At 38.7% G+C, this 22814-nt stretch overlaps 1 long non-coding RNA gene across 3 annotated transcripts in view; it reads right to left on the reverse strand.

Annotated features, from left to right (window-relative positions):
* The window catches only part of LOC126947132 (uncharacterized), a 212226-nt gene that overhangs the window by 16639 nt on the left and 172773 nt on the right, over positions 1–22814 (reverse strand). For 2 of the 3 annotated variants that reach the window (XR_007722938.1, XR_007722936.1), the window contains exon 3: positions 11980–12070. This is a non-coding gene — a long non-coding RNA (uncharacterized LOC126947132). Of the gene's footprint in view, positions 1–11979; positions 12071–12208; positions 12306–22814 lie in introns of those variants that run through there. The other variant, XR_007722937.1, reaches the window with a different exon arrangement.

Raw genomic sequence — 22814 nt, forward strand, 5'->3', positions numbered from 1 at the left:
GAGAGCAAGATCTGGATCACCAGAAGCAAGAGAAGAAATGTTAGGATACTCATTCTGAGTGTTAAAAAATATGGCAAAAGAAAACACATTGTTTGGAATAGTGTTCTGAAAACATAAGCAAGAAAAAATATGACAAGATGGTCTCTATGGATCAAAGATTTTTAGATGTGTTCTAAAACCATAAGAAAAGAATAAGTGTGTCAAGAGGTGGATTTTGTGCATAACATGACAAGAATGAGAATAAAACATAATGCCACAAATCTATCTCAGGTCCCCCCAAAGGAAAGAAAATACATATTTAATATTTTATATATTAAATATATATCATTTAAATATATAAATATATATTTAATATTTTAATATATCATATATTACATATATTTTTATATATTTAATATTTTATACATTATATATTATTTAAATATATTAATATGTTTTATATATTAATATTTATATATAAATATATTCTCAAATATATTTATATATAAATATATTTTAAATACATACTTATATATAAATATATATTTAATATTTAATAGTTCTTGCATACTTTGGTGGTTCTGGGTTAAGGTCCAAAAACTTTCAGGATATCTCCTCAATGTCTAATAGAAAGGAGATTGAAGGATAATTTTGAGGCTACACGAAAAACATTTTCTTCATACAAGACATAAAAGGCTTATTAAAGAAGATGGCTTTCTTGATACAGCCAGCACTTAGCAAATTACCTTGCATATAACAAGGGTTCCCTATATACTGGTGGCACAAGTGTAATTCCTTCCATGATTCATTATTAATCAATTTCATATGGTAAGTCAGCCAATTTTCCATATGATATACCCTTTATTTTGCAACACCTTGGCAATGTTGGCATCATTGTTAAAACGTTACAGATGGAGAGGCTGAGGTTTAGAAATGTTCAGGATGGTCAAACAGGCTGGCACTTGGCAAAGACGGATCTCAATCCAACCACTTTCCTCCACCTCCAGACTCAACACTTCCCAGTTGCCTGCTATGTGTGACAAATGCAGTCATGCGGGAGATCCTACACTTAAGGAATTTCTCTACAGGCTGCAACGCAGCTAAGTTTCTCTTAAAGGCTATGGAAAATATTTGCATGTATCTACAGTAAAAAGAGGAGGAGAAGGAGCAGTAATAGGAAGAGGCAGAGAAGTTGAAGAGAAAATATTAGAAAAAATTTGAATTACAAGAAGACAGATGATGAAGAAAAATTAGAAAAAAAGAAAAAAGTAGAAAAATTGGAACGAGTACAGAAAAAGGAAACGGAGAAAGAGGGAAGAGAAGGAAGAGAAAGGGGAGACAGAGGAGGGGAAAAGGGTAGAGGAGAAATAACAGTAACTTGTGGCAAGAGAGACACAATTAAAACTAAGAAACTATTTCATTTTGAGTGATAGTAAAAAAGAATGCCTTAAGGCAGGTATACAATTTTTAGTTCCTTTAAAATTTTCAACAAGACAGAGGTATTTCATACTTCCTGCATACTTCTTATATGCTGATAACTTTACTGAAGTATCTAATTTAATCCTCTTATGCTATTTAGGTCAACTATTCTTCTTTGCATCTTACAGATAAAACAATTTTCATTCTTAGAAGGTAAAGCCACCAATTTACCAGTAGACAGAGTAAAGCTTTGAGACAGTGAAGACACAGATAGCAGAACTCCAAAGGAATGGCTAGGGCACCAATTGGGAGTTACTGGAATTGAGGCATTAACTGTGCTGCTGTGTCTCTATACAGTTGCTGGGGTCATGGATGGGGAGCACACCCTATTCCGTTGCAAGGAATGACTGTCAGTAGCAGTCTTTAGAGGACAATGCTAGGTCTCTCACAGGAGCCCTCAATACTCCCTTCTTGCCAGTGTGACTGCTAAAACCTTGTGCCTGGGCTTCTTCCCCAAAAACACTGCGATGCCTTGGGATTCTGTTTCTCTCCACCCCAGGAAGGCCCCTTGACCAGTGACTTATATCTGCAGCAAGTTCAGAGGGATGGATGGAATCTGGATCTTTTGATTTGGGTAAGGTAAACTCTGAAGCCCACCTCACACTCCAAAGCCACTAGCAGAGTCAACCTCTGCAGGACTTTTTCTGAAATCACACCCTTACTTGGCTTCCCTCACCTGCCTCACTCATTGCTTTATCTGCATACTTCTTTGGATTCTTTTTTCTTTTATTTTTTGAGATGCAGTCTCGCTTTGTTATCCAGGCTGTGCAGTGGCATGATCTCAATTCACTGCAACCTCTGCCTCCCCAGTTCAAGTGCTTCTCCTACCTCAACCTTTTCAGTAGCTAGGATTACAGGTTTGTTTCTGGCTAATTTTTGTATTTTCAATAGAGATGGGGTTTCACCATGTTGGCCAGGTTGGTCTTGAACTCTTGACTGCAAGTGATCCTTCTGCCTCAGCCTCCCAAAGTGCTGGGGTTACAGGTGTGAGCCACCATGCTCAGCCAGCGTATTTCTTTATTAAATAACTTACAGACCAATTCTTATCTCAAGGTTAGCTTCTGAGAATCTGAGCTTGGACATATTCACATACTACGTTAATTTTTTAAAAATAAAATCCACTTGCACAAAGATTGTCTTCATCTCAATTTTGAGATTATTATTCATTTTAATTTTATAGTTTCCTTTTTGTATTTTGGAGGCAACACTGTGTTCTAGAATGCGAGCATTTCTGTATGTGTTTGAAAATCTTGTATAGACACTGGGCATTTTGCTCATCATAACAGAGAAAACTTCAGGGTTTTCTACAGATAGTTGAAATTCTGGATGTCCAATGTGTGAACTACCACAGTGACCCTGTGGTAATACAACGTACCATTTGTAATCTCCCATTAACTCAGAGCTGCCATTATGGGTGGGCCACACAGATGGTTCTAGGTTAAAATCAGAAACTGTGGTGTCAGAATATTACTGAACTATGACTTTCAGAGATTCCTTTCTTCAGGGATCTTAATCTTAAAGAAGACAGGTAAAAGAGCATATATTGTAATGAGGCTGGTCTCTTAGAGCTAGGACTACCAAGACTGAAAAAAAAGAAGAGATTTTTAAAAGATAGTAGGTCAAACATAAACCACCTAATGTTTCTCTAGGAAGTCTAACTAGACCCATCAGCAGTGAGAGCAAAAACATTCTTAAATTCTACCACTGGCACTGTTCCACACTTTATTACATCACCCAGATTCCACTATTTAATGTAAATGAGGTGGCTTCAGATTGAGCAGACTTCTGAAACCGGCAGAAAAGAATATATATCCCTCTTCTCATTTCTTGAAGAAAAAAGAGGTCATATTGAAGCAGCATATGAACTGACATTATTCAGCAGGGGACCTTGAAAATATCTTCTTGAAATCATGTTGCAAAATCTTAAACCCAACTCAGTTAAAACTTTACTGGCAAGAGAGAGTAAAGCCCTTCCCCCATTTTCTTCATATTTTCCACGATGCAACTTTTACAATTTCTTGCAAGGAATACACACTAAACAACTACACACAATGCAACCACACACACTCACATGCACCAGATTAAAATCAATTATTACCAGATTATGGTAAGTGTTGACACTTCAAACTCCAATTATAGAAGGTTTGACTTTGAGGAAAAAATTGTTCCAGTAACTCTTGCTAAAATGACTAGATGAACTGTCTATTTCATTTATATGCTAGAGACAGAACCAATGCATTTGTACAATATCAACTCTTGTGCTAGTCTGACACTATTACAAGTTATAATTTTGAGAATTACTACTAATCAGAAGAGGCCCATTCCTTTTAATAATCTTGAATTCTTTTTTTTTATTATTATACTTCAAGTTCTAGGGTACATGTGCATAACGTGCAGGTTTGTTACATAGGTATACTTGTGCCATGTTGGTGTGCTGCACCCATCAACTCGTCAGCACCCATCAACTCATCATTTACATCAGGTATAACTCCCAATGCAATCCCTCCCCCCTCCCCCCGCCCCCCTCCCCATGATAGGCCCCGGTGTGTGATGTTCCCCTTCCCGAGTCCAAGTGATCTCATTGTTCAGTTCCCACCTATAAGTGAGAACATGCGGTGTTTGGTTTTCTGTTCTTGTGATAGTTTGCTAAGAATGATGGTTTCCAGCTGCATCCATGTCCCTACAAAGGACACAAACTCATCCTTTTTTATGGCTGCATAGTATTCCATGGTGTATATGTGCCACATTTTCTTAATCCAGTCTGTCACTGATGGACATTTGGGTTGATTCCAAGTCTTTGCTATTGTGAATAGTGCCGCAATAAACATACGTGTGCATGTGTCTTTATAGCAGCATGATTTATAATCCTTTGGGTATATACCCAGTAATGGGATGGCTGGGTCATATGGTACATCTAGTTCTAGATCCTTGAGGAATTGCCATACTGTTTTCCATAATGGCTGAACTAGTTTACAATCCCACCAACAGTGTAAAAGTGTTCCTATTTCTCCACATCCTCTCCAGCACCTGTTGTTTCCTGACTTTTTAATGATCGCCATTCTAACTGGTGTGAGATGGTATCTCACTGTGGTTTTGATTTGCATTTCTCTGATGGCCAGTGATGATGAGCATTTCTTCAGGTGTCTGTTGGCTGTATGAATGTCTTCTTTTGAGAAATGTCTGTTCATATCCTTTGCCCACTTTTTGATGGGGCTGTTTGTTTTTTTCTTGTAAATTTGTTTGAGTTCTTTGTAGGTTCTGGATATTAGCCCTTTGTCAGATGAGTAGGTTGCAAAAATTTTCTCCCATTCTGTAGGTTGCCTGTTCACTCTGATGGTAGTTTCTTTTGCTGTGCAGAAGCTCTTTAGTTTAATTAGATCCCATTTGTCAATTTTGGCTTCTGCTGCCATTGCTTTTGGTGTTTTAGACATGAAGTCTTTGCCCATGCCTATGTCCTGAATGGTGCTACCTAGCTTTTCCTCTAGGGTTTTTATGGTATTAGGTCTAACATTTAAGTCTCTAATCCATCTTGAATTAATTTTCGTATAAGGAGTAAGGAAAGGATCCAGTTTCAGCTTTCTACTTATGGCTAGCCAATTTTCCCAGCACCATTTATTAAATAGGGAATCCTTTCCCCATTTCTTGTTTCTCTCAGGTTTGTCAAAGATCAGATGGCTGTAGATGTGTGGTATTATTTCTGAGGACTCTGTTCTGTTCCATTGGTCTATATCTCTGTTTTGGTAGCAGTACCATGCTGTTTTGGTTACTGTAGCCTTGTAGTATAGTTTGAAGTCAGGTAGCGTGATGCCTCCAGCTTTGTTCTTTTGACTTAGGATTTTCTTGGAGATGTGGGCTCTTTTTTGGTTCCATATGAACTGTAAAGCAGTTTTTTCCAATACTGTGAAGAAACTCATTGGTAGCTTGATGGGGATGGCATTGAATCTATAAATAACCTTGGGCAGTATGGCCCTTTTCACGATATTGATTCCTCCTATCCATGAGCATGGTATGTTCTTCCATTTGTTTGTGTCCTCTTTTATTTCACTGAACAGTGGTTTGTAGTTCTCCTTGAAGAGGTCCTTTACATCCCTTGTAAGTTGAATTCCTAGGTATTTTATTCTCTTTGAAGCAATTGTGAATGGAAGTTCATTCATGATTTGGCTCTCTGTTTGTCTGTTACTGGTGTATACGAATGCTTGTGATTTTTGCACATTAATTTTATATCCTGAGACTTTGCTGAAGTTGCTTATCAGCTTAAGGAGATTTTGGGCTGAGGCAATGGGATTTTCTAAATAGACAATCATGTCGTCTGCAAAGAGGGACAATTTGACGACTTCTTTTCCTAACTGAATACCCTTGATTTCTTTCTCTTGCCTGATTGCCCTAGCCAGAACTTCCAACACTATGTTGAATAGGAGTGGTGAGAGAGGGCATCTCTGTCTTGTGCCAGTTTTCAAAGGGAATTTTTCCAGTTTTTGCCCATTCAGTATGATATTGGCTGTGGGTTTGTCATAAATAGCTCTTATTATTTTGAGGTACGTTCCATCAATACCGAATTTATTGAGCGTTTTTAGCATGAAGGGCTGTTGAATTTTGTCAAAAGCCTTTTCTGCATCTATTGAGATAATCATGTGGTTCTTGTCTTTGGTTCTGTTTATATGCTGGATTGTTTATTGATTTGCGAATGTTGAACCAGCCTTGCATCCTAGGGATGAAGCCCACTTGATCATGGTGGATAAGCTTTTTGATGTGCTGTTGAATCCAGTTTGCCAGTATTTCATTGAGGATTTTTGCATCGATGTTCATCAGGGATATTGGTCTAAAATTCTCTTTTTTTGTTGTGTCTCTGCCAGGCTTTGGTATCAGGATGATGTTGGCCTCATAAAATGAGTTAGGAAGGATTCCCTCTTTTTCTGTTGATTGGAATAGTTTCAGAAGGAATGGTACCAGCTCCTCCTTGTATCTCTGGTAGAATTCAGCTGTGAATCCATCTGGTCCTGGACTTTTTTTGGTTGGTAGGCTATTAATTATTGCCTCAATTTCAGAGCCTGCTATTGGTCTATTCAGGGATTCAACTTCTTCCTGGTTTAGTCTTGGAAGAGTGTAAGTGTCCAGGAAATTATCCATTTCTTCTAGATTTTCTAGTTTATTTGCATAGAGGTGTTTATAGTATTCTCTGATGGTAGTTTGTATTTCTGTGGGGTCGGTGGTGATATCCCCTTTATCATTTTTTATTGCGTCTGTTTGATTCTTCTCTATTTTCTTCTTTATTAGTCTTGCTAGCGGTCTGTCAATTTTGTTGATCTTTTCAAAAAACCAACTCCTGGATTCACTGATTTTTTGGAGGGTTTTTTGTGTCTCTATCTCCTTCAGTTCTGCTCTGATCTTAGTTATTTCTTGCCTTCTGCTAGCTTTTGAATGCGTTTGCTCTTGCTTCTCTAGTTCTTTTAATTGTGATGTTAGAGTGTCAATTTTAGATCTTTCCTGCTTTCTCTTGTGGGCTTTTAGTGCTATAAATTTCCCTCTACACACTGCTTTAAATGTGTCCCAGAGATTCTGGTATGTTGTATCTTTGTTCTCATTGGTTTCAAAGAACATCTTTATTTCTGCCTTCATTTCTTTATGTACCCAGTAGTCATTCAGGAGCAGGTTGTTCAGTTTCCATGTAGTCAAGCGGTTTTGATTGAGTTTCTTAGTCCTGAGTTCTAGTTTGATTGCACTGTGGTCTGAGAGACAGTTTGTTATAATTTCTGTTCTTGTACATTTGCTGAGGAGTGCTTTACTTCCAATTATGTGGTCAATTTTGGAATAAGTGCGATATGGTGCTGAGAAGAATGTATATTCTGTTGATTTGGGGTGGAGAGTTCTATAGATGTCTATTAGGTCTGCTTGCTGCAGAGATGAGTTCAATTCCTGGATATCCTTGTTGACTTTCTGTCTCGTTGATCTGTCTAATGTTGACAGTGGAGTGTTGAAGTCTCCCATTATTATTGTATGGGAGTCTAAGTCTCTTTGTAAGTCTCTAAGGACTTGCTTTATGAATCTGGGTGCTCCTGTATTGGGTGCATATATATTTAGGATAGTTAGCTCTTCCTGTTGAATTGATCCTTTTACCATTATGTAATGGCCTTCTTTGTCTCTTTTGACCTTTGATGGTTTAAAGTCTGTTTTATCAGAGACTAGTATTGCAACCCCTGCTTTTTTTTGTTCTCCATTTGCTTGGTAAATCTTCCTCCATCCCTTTATTTTGAGCCTATTTATGTCTCTGCGTGTGAGATGGGTCTCCTGAATACAGTAGACTGATGGGTCTTGACTCTTTATCCAGTTTGCCAGTCTGTGTCTTTTAATTGGAGCACTTAGTCCATTTACATTTAAAGTTAATATTGTTATGTGTGAACTTGATCCTGCCATTATGATATTAACCGGTTATTTTGCTCGTTAGTTGATGCAGTTTCTTCCTAGCCTAAATGGTCTTTACATTTTGGCATGTTTTTGCAATGGCTGGTACTGGTTGTTCCTTTCCATGTTTAGTGGTTCCTTCAGGGTCTCTTGTAAGGCAGGCCTAGTGGTGACAAAATCTCTAAGCATTTGCTTATCTGTAAAGGATTTTATTTCTCCTTCACTTATGAAACTTAGTTTGGCTGGATATGAAATTCTGGGTTTAAAATTCTTTTCTTTAAGAATGTTGAATATTGGCCCCCACTCTCTTCTGGCTTGTAGAGTTTCTGCCGAGAGATCTGCTGTTAGTCTGATGGGCTTCCCTTTGTGGGTAACCCGACCTTTCTCTCTGGCTGCCCTTAAGATTTTTTCCTTCATTTCAACTTTAGTGAATCTGGCAATTATGTGTCTTGGAGTTGCTCTTCTCTAGGAGTATCTTTGTGGCGTTCTCTGTATTTCCTGGATTTGAATGCTGGCCTGCCCTACTAGGTTGGGGAAGTTCTCCTGGATGATATCCTGAAGAGTGTTTTCCAACTTGGTTCCATTTTCCCCCTCACTTTCAGGCACCCCAATCAGACGTAGATTCGGTCTTTTTACATATTCCCATACTTCTTGCAGGCTTTGTTCATTTCTTTTTCTTCTTTTTTCTTTTGGTTTCTCTTCTCGCTTCATTTCGTTCATTTAATCCTCAATCGCTGATACTCTTTCTTCCAGTTGATCGAGTCGGTTACTGAAGCTTGTGCATTTGTCACGTATTTCTCGTGTCATGGTTTTCCTCTCTTTCATTTCGTTTATGACCTTCTCTGCATTAATTATTCTAGCCATCAATTCTTCCACTTTTTTTTCAATATTTTTAGTTTCTTTGCGCTGGGTACATAATTCCTCCTTTAGCTCTGAGAAGTTTGATGGACTGAAGCCTTCTTCTCTCATCTCGTCAAAGTCATTCTCTGTCAAGCTTTGATCCATTGCTGGCGATGAGCTGCGCTCCTTTGCCAGGGGAGATGCGCTCTTATTTTTTGAATTTCCAGCTTTTCTGCCCTGCTTTTTCCCCATCTTTGTGGTTTTATCTGCCTCTGGTCTTTGATGATGATGGTGACGTACTGATGGGGTTTTGGTGGAGGTGTCCTTCCTGTTTGATAGTTTTCCTTCTAACAGTCAGGACCCTCAGCTGTAGGTCTGTTGGAGATTGCTTGAGGTCCACTCCAGACCCTGTTTGCCTGGGTGTCAGCAGCAGAGGCTGCAGAAGATAGAATATTGCTGAACAGCGAGTGTACCTATCTGATTTTTGCTTTGGAGTCTTCCTCTCAGGGGTGTAGTCCACCCTGTGAGGTGTGGGGTGTCAGACTGCCCCTAGTGGGGGATGTCTCCCAGTTAGGCTACTCAAGGGTCAGGGACCCACTTGAGCAGGGAGTCTGTCCCTTCTCAGATCTCAACCTCCGTGTTGGGAGATCCACTGCTCTCTTCAAAGCTGTCAGACAGAGTCGTTTGCGTCTGCAGAAGTTTCTGCTGCTTTTGTTGTTTACTGTGCCCTGTCCCCAGAGGTGAAGTCTATAGAGACAGGCAGGTTTCCTTGAGCTGCTGTGAGCTCCACCGAGTTCGAGCTTCCCAGCGGCTTTGTTTACCTACTTAAGCCTCAGCAATGGCGGGCGCCCCTCCCCCAGCCTCACTGCTGCCTTGCCGCGAGATCGCAGACTGCTGTGCTAGCAATGAGGGAGGCTCCGTGGGCGTGGGACCCTCCCGGCCAGGTGTGGGATATAATCTCCTGGTGTGCCTGTTTGCTTAAAGCATAGTATTGGGGTGGGAGTTACCAGATTTTCCAGGTGTTGTGTGTCTCAGTTCCCCTGGCTAGGAAAATGGATTCCCTTTCCCCTTGTGCTTCCCAGGTGAGGCGATGCCTCACCCTGCTTCAGCTTTCGCTGGTCCGGCTGAAGCAGCTGACCAGCACGGATTGTCCGGCACTCCCTAGTGAGATGAACCCAGTACCTCAGTTGAAAATACAGAAATCACCAGTCTTCTGTGTCGGTCGCGCTGGGAGTTGGAGACTGGAGCTGTTCCTATTTGGCCATCTTGCTCCGCCCCCCCTTGAAATTCTTATAATTGTGTTATATGTTTTCAGACACCAGAGTGCTTCCTGGGTGTAAGGAATGTATTAGGGAATGAACCGAGCAGTAATAGGTTTCATTGTGCTTTGAACATTTTTTTATTTTGCCCAAATTCCTGTCTAAGGGGTCTGGAGCATCATGGCCTACAAACCATAAATTCTCATCAGATGGGTTTTATTTAACCCTATATATTGTGACTTACTTTTCAATCTTGGCCCTGCAAAACTGTCATTTGTGGGGGAAAATTTTTCATCTGTAAAGAATCTCTATTAACATAGCTAGATATTTTTCTTCCAGGCCCTCATAATCCTAAAGAGATAAACTAAGAGTCTAGTACCTTTTAAAGGTCTGAATAGGAAATGTTTATCACATGTTACATCTAGGGGCGGCCACTATAAAACTTCATAACAACTTGGTCTCCACAATTTTTTTTTTTTTTTTTGAGATGGAGTCTCAATCTGTTGCCAGGCTGGAGTTCAGTGGTGTGATCTCAACTCGCTGCAATCTCCACCTCCCAGGTTCAAGTGATTTCCCTGCCTCAGCCTCCTGAGTAGCTGGGACTACAGGCATACACCACTGCACCTGGATAATTTTTTGTTTTTTAGTAGAGATGGGGTTTCACCATGTTGGCCAGGATAGTCTTGATCTCCTGACCTTGTAATCTGCCCGCCTCGGCCTCCCAGACTACTGGGATTACAGGCTTGAGCCACCATGCCTGGCCCACGGTCTTTTATCTTAACTGGAATAATTTCCTTTCCATTGATCCCAGGTCTTTAGACAAACTCAACTAATTGTCAACTAATGTTTAAATTCACCTATAGCTTAGAAGCCCTTTGCATTGAATTGTCCAGCTTTTCCGGACAAAACCTATGTATTTCCTCCTTCTCCTTCTCCTTCTCCTTCTTCTTCGTCTTCTGGTTCCGGTTCTGAGATACGTGTCCAGAATGTGCAGGTTTGTTACATAGGTATACACGTGACGTGGTGGTTCACTGTACCCATCAACCAGTCAGCTACATTAGGTATTTATCCTAATGCCCTCCCTCCACTAGCCCCCCACCCTCCAATAGGTCAGTGTGTGATGTTCCCCTCCCTGTCCTTATACATAGGTGGCTGCTGTTTTTTCTGACATTTAAGTCGTCCAGTCTTTAGTTCACAGAGCTTTAAGCAAGCACAGCTTAGGCTTCAGTGATTCCCAGTTAGGAATGGGGAAAAAGGAAAAGAAAAAGGAAAAAATTAAAAACATTATTTTGGAGACTTGCAGCCAGAAAGACTAAAATTTAATCCAAACTCTAAAAAATAATAAAAATTGAAAAACATCAGGCAAGACTAGAACTTAACAACAGGTGTACTACAGTTTTTGAAACATAATTTTTCTTCCTCCAGTTTCTCATTTGTGTTAAAAGACAAATCATGGTAGGATTGGTTTGCTTTATTATAGTTGGCCTAATTATTTGTTTACAGTGCAGCAAGACTAATTATTTTTCACATAGGACTTTTAAAGTGGCTTTGATGGAACTTTGTGCTCTAGAAGGAACCTTTTTTTTTTTTTTTTTTTTTGAGACATAGTCTTGCTCTGTCACCCAGGCTGGAGTGCAATGGTGTGATCTCAGTTCACTGCAACCTCTGCCTCCTGAGTTCAAGCAATTCTCCCTGCCTCAGCCTCCTGAGTAGCTGGGATTACAGGCACCTGCCACCATGCCCAGCTAATTTTTGTATTTTCAGTAGAGATGGGATTTTGCCACGTTGGCCCCGCTGGTCTCAAACTCCTGACCTCAGGTGATCTGCATTCTTGGCTTCTCAAAGTGCTGGGATTATAGGTGTGAGCCAACATGCCTGGGCAAGAGAGGACCTTTTTAAAGCCCAGCCCACTCATGGATTTGTAGCAACAAATATGTATGAGTTGGGATGAATTTTTCCCCTCTTGAGGTTCCAAGATAACCTGGGGTTCTTGGCCTATCAGAAAGTGACATTCTTTACTTACCACAGATCAGAAACCATGTACAGGAACTGTGTACCCAAAATATGAGGCCAGTTTTTTCAAAGACTTTATTGGTTCCATAAGTCCTTTGGTTCTGTAAAAGACAGCATACAATTCCAGTCAAAGCCTTGGTAAAATAACCAGTTTTTCCAATTATGTCCTGTTACAAAAGAAAACGATTCTTATTATACTTATGCAAATAACTATATTGCCATAAATTAAGAATACTCACAAGTAGGTTCCAAATTCTGGAGAAAGCAGGTAGAAAGAAACAAATATGCTCCAAATTTTTTTCATAGGAGTATACTTTACTTAATTGCTAAAAATGGTTAGGAGCTTAATAGAAAAGTTTCCTTGACTCTGAAAAGCAAAATAAAATATTAGCAACATTTGAAGTCAAAAGTCAACAAGATAATGTCAGTCTCCTATTAGTTCACTTCATGCAGTTAATTCCTGTCCTGCTTGATATTAATGAAAATTTTAGCCCTTGAAGAGTCTTGAAGGTTTTTCCTCTATTATGTCACAATCTCCAACGTTATCAGAAATCTGCATTCAAGAGCACCTGTTAGATCTTTTTAGCTGATTATAAACCACCTTCTAAAGAGGACCAAAATAAGACAACTATCATTTATGGATGACAAAAAGCTTTAAAAGACACAATTGACAAGGAAATCTGTTATCTCTGTGGCAGACAATAATTGAACATAACAATTATAATTATTAATGATAACATACACTAAGATATATCAGAATTATGGGAACTTCACATGATTTTGGAACACATATGAATAACATACTTAAAATATAGCCCAAAGAAAGCCAAACCCATTTTATATGTGGCAATGCTTCCAGTATGATTTTTGGTACAAAATAAGCCACATTTCCCCTTCACATTATGTAATATTAATGTTAAACCCAATTCTTAACAAAACGATCTAGACATATTTACTCAGTTTTAATGTTTGACCACAGGGTAAGATTTTTATAGACCTTTTATAATCTTTTACAATTTTTATTAAAGAGCAGGTTAGTGCCCTAAGAGAAACCTATTGTGCTTTTATTTTAATGCTCAATTTACAGAAAAATTGGATGATACTCCTTTAACTTAAGCTGGTATGTTTACACACAGAATTTCCTTTACAATTAACCTTCCACACCTTGCTTAAACCTTCATCTTTGTTTTATTCAACTTAAAACAATCATTTAACCTTTTAATCTAGGCAAAAATCCACATTCTTATGTCTTTTTATAATCTTTTTACCAAAAGTACATTTTACTTTCCTTACACACCTCGCAAGTAGACTGTTTCTTCAATAGTTTTAAATACATGTTACACTTTTAACCGTTAGCAACCTTTAATTTTGGTGAAAACCTTGGTAAGTTTGGGATTTTAATTATGTACAGGGCATGGAGTAGGACTTAGACAGAAGTGCAGATAAGGTCTGACTTATTCCAGCATCTAACTCCAGGTTTCCCTGGCCTTAATCTAGCTGTAAAGCAGGCAAGTTGTATAGCTAAGAGTCACAGTGGCATTTTATAAAGCATTTAGGAGGCCTAATCACCTTTAACTTGTATAACATTTCTTGCACAAATTCCCCTTCCTAAATTCTTTCACAACTTACACAGACAAGGTATGACATGCCTTGACTTTCTGATTTTTCATAAACATCCCTCTTTTTAAACAACCAGTTACTTTACTTTAGGACAAGATTTTAAAACAGAAGATTCTTTCTTATATAAAATCTCTTTCTTTAATGCCTTTTTGCATAGGTAGGGGCAGGCTAATTTCACATGTCCTGAAGCCTTATCTGGAATTTAACACTCCAAAATAAATTGCACAGTTTTTAAGTCAAAAGAAGCAGTTTATGACCTAAAACATTCAGAAAACCTAATATTTGACCTGTATAATTTAGACCAAATGTTTACATTTTGAAGATATTTTTATTTTTGTCAATAATCTTTAAAGCCCTTTTTACTTTTATAACTTTCTTTGTATCTCCCTTATTTCCTGATTTCTTTTGCCTTGTTTTATATATAACCTTTAAATAAGCTCTTAATTAGACAAAGTTAGCTACCTTTTAAAAAGGGCAAAGTTTTACAGTGTTTTCCTACAATATATTTTTATTGGAAAATACCCAAATAAGAAAATATCTGTTGTTTAATTTAACTTTAGATCCTAAATTATGCCAAGTTTGTATATGAATATTTATCTCATTACATTTATCTATTTATTTTAATCATTTAACTAGATTATTTACAAAAACTGTGATAGACATAATTTAAAGGTGTGAAACTGCCATTGCAAAATTGTAACTGAGACAGTGAAAATGAACTGACCTAACTGACTCCATCTTGCTTCTAAACTCCAAGCTACTTTTGTTCATTAACTTAGTTTATAGTTTAACTTTGAAACAAAGGTGGTAATAGTCCTTTCCCAGAGCAAACTTTCTTCATTTCTGTGGACTAGATCGCCTAAGGTGACAAGATTAGAGGTAAGGGTATTCTGCTAAACAATTCAACATGTAGCTATCTTTACTATACCAATATTAAAGTTTTATTTATTAAAAATCATATAAGCACAGATCATTCTGTTTTGGTCTGAATTACAGTTTTGTAGCCTCTATGTCAAATGTTGCCACCTTTTAGTATTTGGCAGAGATAAGTTTGAAATTGCTTGGTCAACAAATGCAAACAAAAATGTATGCTGGCAATTTTAAGACATTTCTAATATTGCTTCACCAATGATTTTGAAGCTAATTTATTTATTAAAGACTGTATTTAAGTCACATACAACTGAAAAAGCATTTGACTAGTCTTTCCTTTTTTTCTGTTGAAGTATTTAAGTGTTTTATTTTTCTTTGAGCTAATTAATTAGAATCTTTTATATATGTTTGGCAGTAAAACAGTAAATACATAGATGTATTACTCATGCCAATAGAAGTACATTTTATATATTTATAAGATGTCCTTTTTTTCTGTCTTAGACTTGCAAACTCTTGATAACCAAGTTTATTACCCTGGCAGTTGTCAGCTAATTAGTCTAAATCAGCTGGGTGTAGTAGCACATGCCTGTAACTCCAGCACTTTGGAAGGCCAAGGCTGGCAGATCGCCTGAGGCCAAGAGTTCAAGGCTTGCCTGGCCAACATGGCAAAATCCTACTTCTATTTAAAATCCAAAAACATTATCTGGGCGTGGTGGCAGGCACCTGTAATCCCAGCTACTTGGAAGGCTGAGGCAGGAGAGCTGCTTGAACCCAGGAAGGCTGAGGCAGGAGAGCTGCTTGAACCCAGGAGGTGAAGGTAGCAGTGAGCTGAGATCACACCTTTACACTCCAGCCTGGACAACAGAGTAAGACTCCATTTCAAAAAGACCACAAAAATAAAAAATAAACAAATAGGCCTAAATCTGCATACTGGAGGAAACAACTGTTTGGTGAAAAATCAGATGGCAAGATTTATATGTCAAAGTATGGAGAGAAAAAGTCTGGTGGTGCTAGAGGGAGATTAAAGATGGATGCCAGATCAAACATAAAATCATAGAAATCTATCACAGGTCTGTATAAGGAGACTAAGTTTATTTAGATATTGATTACTGATATTTTAGCTGGACCTTTGAGCTCTGGGCAGAGCCCACACTGAATCCTGGGTTTTCAAAAACGGAGAATTATTATGGGGGTAGACCATGTGATGCTTTTACAGTGTCATTGAAATTTTTTTCCCAAACAAAGACATTTCTAAGTATCTAAATTATACTGTTTCTTAAACAAACAAACAAACAAAAAAAACAGAATAACTTCTGTTGTAACAGCTATTAATGAAGAAAATAGGGCTTAGCAACACCCAAAACACATGACACATGCCAAGTAGCTGTGACATCTGTCCTGAGAGTGAGAAACAAGGAGAGTTGCATCGTGGAAAGGGGCAGGCTGAAAAGGTGTTCCAGGTAGAAGGAATGGACAGGCAAGCATGCACACAATGTTTTCTGGGAATGGCAGCCATTATGGTGCTTAATAATTGTGGAGTGGAGGTGGAGCAGAACATAATAAGGAGAAAGCTGTAGGGTGGATCCTGAATGACATTGTAGGTCATGTGTAAGAACTAGGTCTTTATCCTTAGAGCAAGGGGAAGTCACTAAAAGGTTTGTTTCAGGCGGAAGAAAAAACATGGTTAAGATCACTATTTAAAGAGAATGCTTGTGCTGCTCTGAGAAGAGGGGATAAAAATGGACAACAAATGGGGAGCATTTCCAGGGATGCCAGGTGGATGGCCTGGATCAGAGTCCTGCAGAACTGGTGATTCAAAATGGTCACAACTTCTGTGCTTTGGGATGTGGGACAGAGAGACACACATGAAGAAGGCTACTGATTTCTGGAAGCAGCTAGGAGATTCTAAACCAGGAGCCAGCAAACTTTTCCTACAAAAGGTCCAATAGAAAATCTTTCAGCCTGTGTGGGCTGTATGGTCTCTGTTACAACTACTGCTGAGCTCTACCATGGCAGCCCAAAAGCAGCCACAGAAATATTTCAGTGCAAGGGCAGAGGATGGTGGTATTCCGAAAATACTGACTTACAAAAACAGGTGGTGGTCCAGATTTGGCCAATTGGTTACGGATTGACAAACTCTTTCATAAACCATACCTCAAACACATGGATAGATCTCTGAGGAATATGAGTACTTGCAAACATGCTTCTGAGAGGTCACAGTAAAAGAATCTCCTGGTACATTGCTTTAAATACAGAGATTTGCAGCTCCCACATCTGCTTCAGTGTAGGAGAACACACAGATCAGCTTGAATTTAGGTAACGAACATGAGTAGAAAGGAAAATTGGAGAGGGGCCTTCCTGGAAGCCAGGTTGAAGAGGATCAGCTGTATCTAGCACTGCTAAGCAGTCAAGTACGATATGGATGACACCATGCCCACTGGCTGTAGCAAGAAGAAAGTTTGGGTTGAGTGGTCAGTACAGAGATAGACCTACAGTGGGTTATGCAGCACAGGGGAAACAAAGATGGAAAACGGTGACTATAAACCTCTTTTAAATAAGGGGAAAGGAAAGATGGTTTTTAATTGGAAGAGAAGGAGAGCCAGGAATTTTTGTTTAAGATAGGAGAGACACTGTCATATTTAAATGCTCATGACCAGAATGCAGTAGAAGCTAGCTGCAATGGTGCACACCTGTAATTCCAATGCTTTGGGAAGCTGAAGTGGGAGGATTTCTTAAGGCCAGGAATTTGAGACCAGCCTGGGCAACAGAGCAAGAGCCTGTCTCTACAAAATAAATGTTTTAGCCAGGCCCGCATGGTGCTTCACACCTATAATCCCAGCACTTTAGGAAGCCAAGGTGGGCAGATGACCTGAGGTCAGGAGTTTGAGACCAGCCTGGCAACATGGTAAAACCCATCTCTACTAAAAATACAAAAATTAGATGAGTGTGGTGGTGCACACCTGTAGTCCCAGCTACTTGGAACACTGATGCAGGAGAATCGCTTGGATCTGGGAGGAAGAAGTTTCACTGAGACAATTGTACCACTGCATTCCAGTCTGATAGAGAGAAAAATAAAATAAAATTACCAGACTAGGTGGTGCACATCTATAGTCCCAACTACATGAGAGGCTGAGGTGGAAGGATGGCTTGAGTTCAGGAGTTTGAGGCTGCCATGAATTGTGATTGTGCAACTGAACACCAGCCTGGCTGACAGAGGGAGACCCTGTCTTTAAAAAAAAAAAAAAAAAGTTGGTAGACAGCAGACTTGAGCAATGCAGGACAGACTGATAAGCTCACATTTTGTGTTTTACAGGAAGAAGCGTATTTATAAAAAGAGAATAAAAGTAAAGTATTCAGATGCTGGTAAATTTAGATGCAAGAAGATAAAGTCTTTCCAACTGATGACTTCTGTTGTTTTCATAAGCAGGACTCCTTTTAATCTGTTGACAGTGAGTGGGGTGGGTCCCGGGCTCACGGCCCCCAAAAGAATGTGGAGGTTTTGCTGCAGACCGTGGGAGAATAGAGCAGGATAGAAAGAGTAAGGGTTTGTGGGCAGGACTCCACCCCCACACTCAAGTCTAAGGCCTCAGATGAGCCTTTTATTAACCTCTCCTGGGTGGTTTTCACTTTCATTCATTCATTGTAAAAATATGTGTGATGTGTGTGATGGATGCTCTTGTAGGAGCTAAAAGCTGCCCTATTTTCATCCGTTCTACTTTAACAGCAGCCTTTTCCCTGCTGGCTGGTAGAAATAGTGCCATGTACTTGCAGCCCTGTGAACCTGAAGATACAGGTTTTTTTCTTATTCTCTTGGATAAGAGGCAGGGATTTCTGATGGGCCTGGTTGGGTTTATATACCACCCCTGAGCTACTGACTGTGGCTAGTGTGATGTGCTCCAGGAATGGCCAGATCCTACAGTGAAATGGGACATACACCCTGTGTGTATGCTACAGTCCTTCCCATGTACAGTTGAGAAGGAATACCAAAAGAAGGAGGAACAATATAATTAGAAGGAAGTGGGCTGAACAAATAATTTAGTGTAAACACAATGAGAAAATTGGAAATTTGTATGGAAAATAAAATAAAAAAGTGGCAAGAATAATATATACAGTCAAGAATTTGCAGCAAAAGCAGATAACACTGAAGGAGAAAATGTAAAATTCGTGGGATGGTGGGGGAATTGTCATTCACTGTCCTCCATAACCATACCCACCACCAGGTAAACGACTAGTGGTGGCCATGAATACAACAGAGAGCAGAGTATCCCTGTTAACTTCCCCACTCCCAAACCTGCTCTTCGTAAGTGCTCTCCCAACCCCTCAGATACACATTAGAATAGGGAAGGCTTTATCTCTCTGCCTCACTGTTATAGCCACCATGCCTAGATCAGTATCCAGCAGGCAACTGGGGTTCCATTCATTATTGTTTTTAATTTTTGTGGGTATATAGTACGTGTATATATTTATGGGGTATGTAACATTCTGATACAAGCATGTAATGCATAATCATCAAATCAGGATAAATAGGGTATCCATCATCTTAAGCATTTATCCTTTCTTTGCACAACATATAATCCAATTATATTCTGAGTTATTTTTAAGTATACAATAAATTACTGTTGACTGTAGTCACCTTTTTGTGCTATTAATAGGGTGACTACAGTCAACAGTAATTTATTTATTGTTTATTCTAACTAGTATGTATTATTTATTCTAACTATTCTTTATGTACTCATTAACTATCCCCACCTCCCCACTCCACTACCTTTCCTAGCCTCTGGTAATCATCCCTCTACTCTCTATCTCCGTCAGTTCAATTGTTTTAATTTTCAGGTACCACAAATTAGTGAGAACATGAGAAGTTTGTCTTTCTATGCTGGCTTATTATTTCACATACTATAATAACCTTCAGTTTCATCCATATTGTTGCAAAGGACAGGATCTCATTGTTCTTAATGGCCGAACACTACTCCATTGTGTTCATGTACTGCGTTTTCTTTATCCATTTAGCTGCTGATAGACACATAGGGTGCTTTCAAATACTGCCTGTTTTCCATGGTGCATGTATTAATTTGCCACTCCAACAGTCTAGGGGGATTTCCTTTTCTCCACATTCTCATCAGCATTCATTATTACACATAAATCTTTATAAATGTTGTTAAGCAATGTGTTAAGAATTCAGACGTCTCATGGCCATGTGCCATTGATTAAGATTTGTTGATTATGGAAGATTTCTTTACTCTCTCTTCTTCTTGGTAATTAAAATTCAGAAAGAAATATCAATTTCTAAACCAAATTTAGCCTTTATTCCTTCTCACCTCTGCAGTCCAGGAGAGTTTGTGATTCTTCTATCTGGCATAACACATTACGGGAGACTTTGCAAACTAAAACTGAGCTCATCAGTCAAAATTCCAGCCATGGATGGTCCTTTCTGAAGCCTCCCTCACAGGAAAAACTGGATGGTGATGTTAGAATGACCTCTTTGGGGTCTTCCTAGCCCTGTGGAGCCACCATGCTTTTAGAAGCCTCAGAATGTCACCTGGAAAGCAGGGCATATTTTAATATCAAGTGCCAAGTGGTTTAAATACAGAATCACGGATTCTCAGAACATCCCTGAACATTGAGGTATCAGCTCCATTTTCAATCAGTGGTCACACCCTAAGTAAATGGTTGTCCTGGATCACCTAGCCAAAGGGAAAGAATACCTATACCAGATAAAGTCAGATTTCACCAATAAGGACACAGTGTGCCATGCAACAATTTGCAGGAAAGACGCTGCCCTGACAATGCAGCCTGAGAGTGCAGTGCCTGTGATAAAGGTGACTTACTTTACCCTAATGGTCTACAGCACACATAGTCACAAAACTATTTTTGTGAATTTTTCTATGTCCCATTTTGATAGTAAAATATTCACATACAAATAGGTCCAATGAAAGAAAACATCAAACACTGAATGCATCCGCAGCTCAACCATCATTATTTTCATGTGGATAGGAGTCTCCTTCCATTATGACTGGTGGCAGCAACATTTAAAAAAATATTATCATGAAGTATTTATAACAGAAAAAAAAATGTGATTTTCAGTGACATTAATAAGATTCACACTTCTGGGCAAATATAACCGCTGTTTCTAAAGCTCTTTCATCATCCCAAACAGGAAACTCTGTACCCATTAAGCAATAATTCCCATCCTCCACTTGCCCAGGCCCTGGTAACCTCTCATCTCCTTTCTATCTCTACGAATAGCAATAGTCATTTTTGATATGGCTTATGTGAGACAAGTGAAGGTTCACATTAACGTCCTTGGATGAAGATGCACAAATAAGAGTCTTTTTGTTCCCTTCTCTGTCACCATAGACATGTTGACAAATAACTGAATTTCTATGTCATGAAACATTAACATTTCCAGAGGAGAACACAACACATTTTCTCATCTTAAGGGGTTGTATTTATTTCCCCAGTACATTACTCTGTCAATTGATGTATGTGTGCTTGTGAGTTTGTGTGTGTGTGTGTATGTGTGTGGTACACATGGTAGAGTGAATTATCTTCTATCAGAGTGTTTGGTATATAAAGATACATTAATAGCAATATCACTTCTTTGCTAACATCTAACTTTAAAGATATTTATGGATAATAAGACACCCACCAAGTCATCAGTACTAAGCTATATATAAGCAGTGTTCATTCCAGAGCAAGACTGCAGCTGGTAAACCCAATTATCCTCATTTGGTGCAACAAGAGGGGCAGGCACCACTTTGTTATCTCCAGCTTTTCCTGTCTTAACAAACTGTAAGACATCTCACAGAAAAGCGGAGATAAGAATCTTTTTAAATATTCACTTCTTGAAAGCCCATAATCCATTTTTAGTATATAAAGGTGCAAAAGTTTAACTTTGTACCTAAAATGGAGTCCTGCTGTCAGATGCAAAAGCTAAAGGTAATAATCTCATGACAAGGCAGGATGGCTTCATCAAAGCCAATCTTGCTCTGCTTTCAAGATTTTATCCTTTGGATAGTTTATGTTGCATATTAATGATGTCATTTTGTATTTCCCGTTTTCCTCTAGTGTCTGACTATATATTTTTATTGCAGATTTTGTAATGGTAGAATTGGATCATGCTGACTTGCCCCAGGCAGCAAGGATATTAATCTATAAAAAAACAGTGAAGTAGGATTGATTCCCTGATATTATCAGAAATTTTCTCCGTGATTTCTTCCTCTCATTGCTATCATCATTATTTTTATCTTTTTATTAACATACTCATATAAAAACCACTCTTTTGTGTAAAATAAGCTATCAACATCTTGTAATCAGCCAGTTTAAATAGAAAAATGTCTTATAGAATTCCAAGGCTCTTTTCACACTCTTGTACAGTGGGTACAACTTTATTTGGTTGCAATTGATTGTGATGTTATTCCATCAATTTTCAATAATAACTTTGAATCTAAGTGTTATTGTTTTTCCTCTTCCCCTCAGCCCCCACCTTTTTTCCTAACACTGCCTCAGGGTCATCTGGAATGGGTAACTTAATTTTCTGAGTTTAGTATCTAATCAAGCAAGTGAATGTGAATTGAATTCAGGCCTCTGGAGAGAGTTTATTCACTCTTTCCAAATACCATTTCTTTTTAAGTACAAAAGGAGTATTCAAATATATTTTGTCCTTCCTGATAGTGTTTCCTATTTGGGATTATATATCCCTATACTCACATTCTACTGTAATTGGGTAGCAGGTGAGTGTGGGGATACATAATCCCCAAATAGGAAACCTTCAATTACAGAAGTGAACGTGTGGCTGTTTTATGGCCTTAAAATGATTATCTTATGGTGTCTATACTCTTTATGCTTTCAGAACATGTGCTGATTTCTAAATATGCCTTAAAATGTTCGTGAAGACAGCTGTACCATAATGGGAGGTGTTCTTGAGGAGGAGAGAGGTGTTCTTGGGGAGTACAGTACTTGTACAGTACTGTTGTCCAACAGTGAAGCATTGTTTTGAGGACCAATTCTTTAGTGAAAATGTCTCTTATTAGCACTAACAGCTGGAATTGACCTGGTTTGGAAAAAATAGTATCCCCTGTAATGAAAGTGCTATTTGTCAATTCAGTAAGAAAGGCAAAAAAGGGATGGTTAGAGTCATTGTCAAACAGGGTTTGTGAAACAATGAATATATGACCCTTTCATAAAGGAAAGAGCTTCCCAAAGGGCATCGTCTTTGACAACCTCAAATTTCAGAGCTCAGTGATGTCATAGGCACCATATGGATGAAACTCTTGTTTATGCTCTTCCAATTGACTGATATTGATCTTAAGACCTGACGAGAATTAAAAAGGGGGCTCTGGGTGGGGCATGCCA

This window comes from Macaca thibetana, chromosome Y (assembly GCF_024542745.1).
Source record: "Macaca thibetana thibetana isolate TM-01 chromosome Y, ASM2454274v1, whole genome shotgun sequence".
NCBI lineage: Eukaryota > Metazoa > Chordata > Mammalia > Primates > Cercopithecidae > Macaca > Macaca thibetana.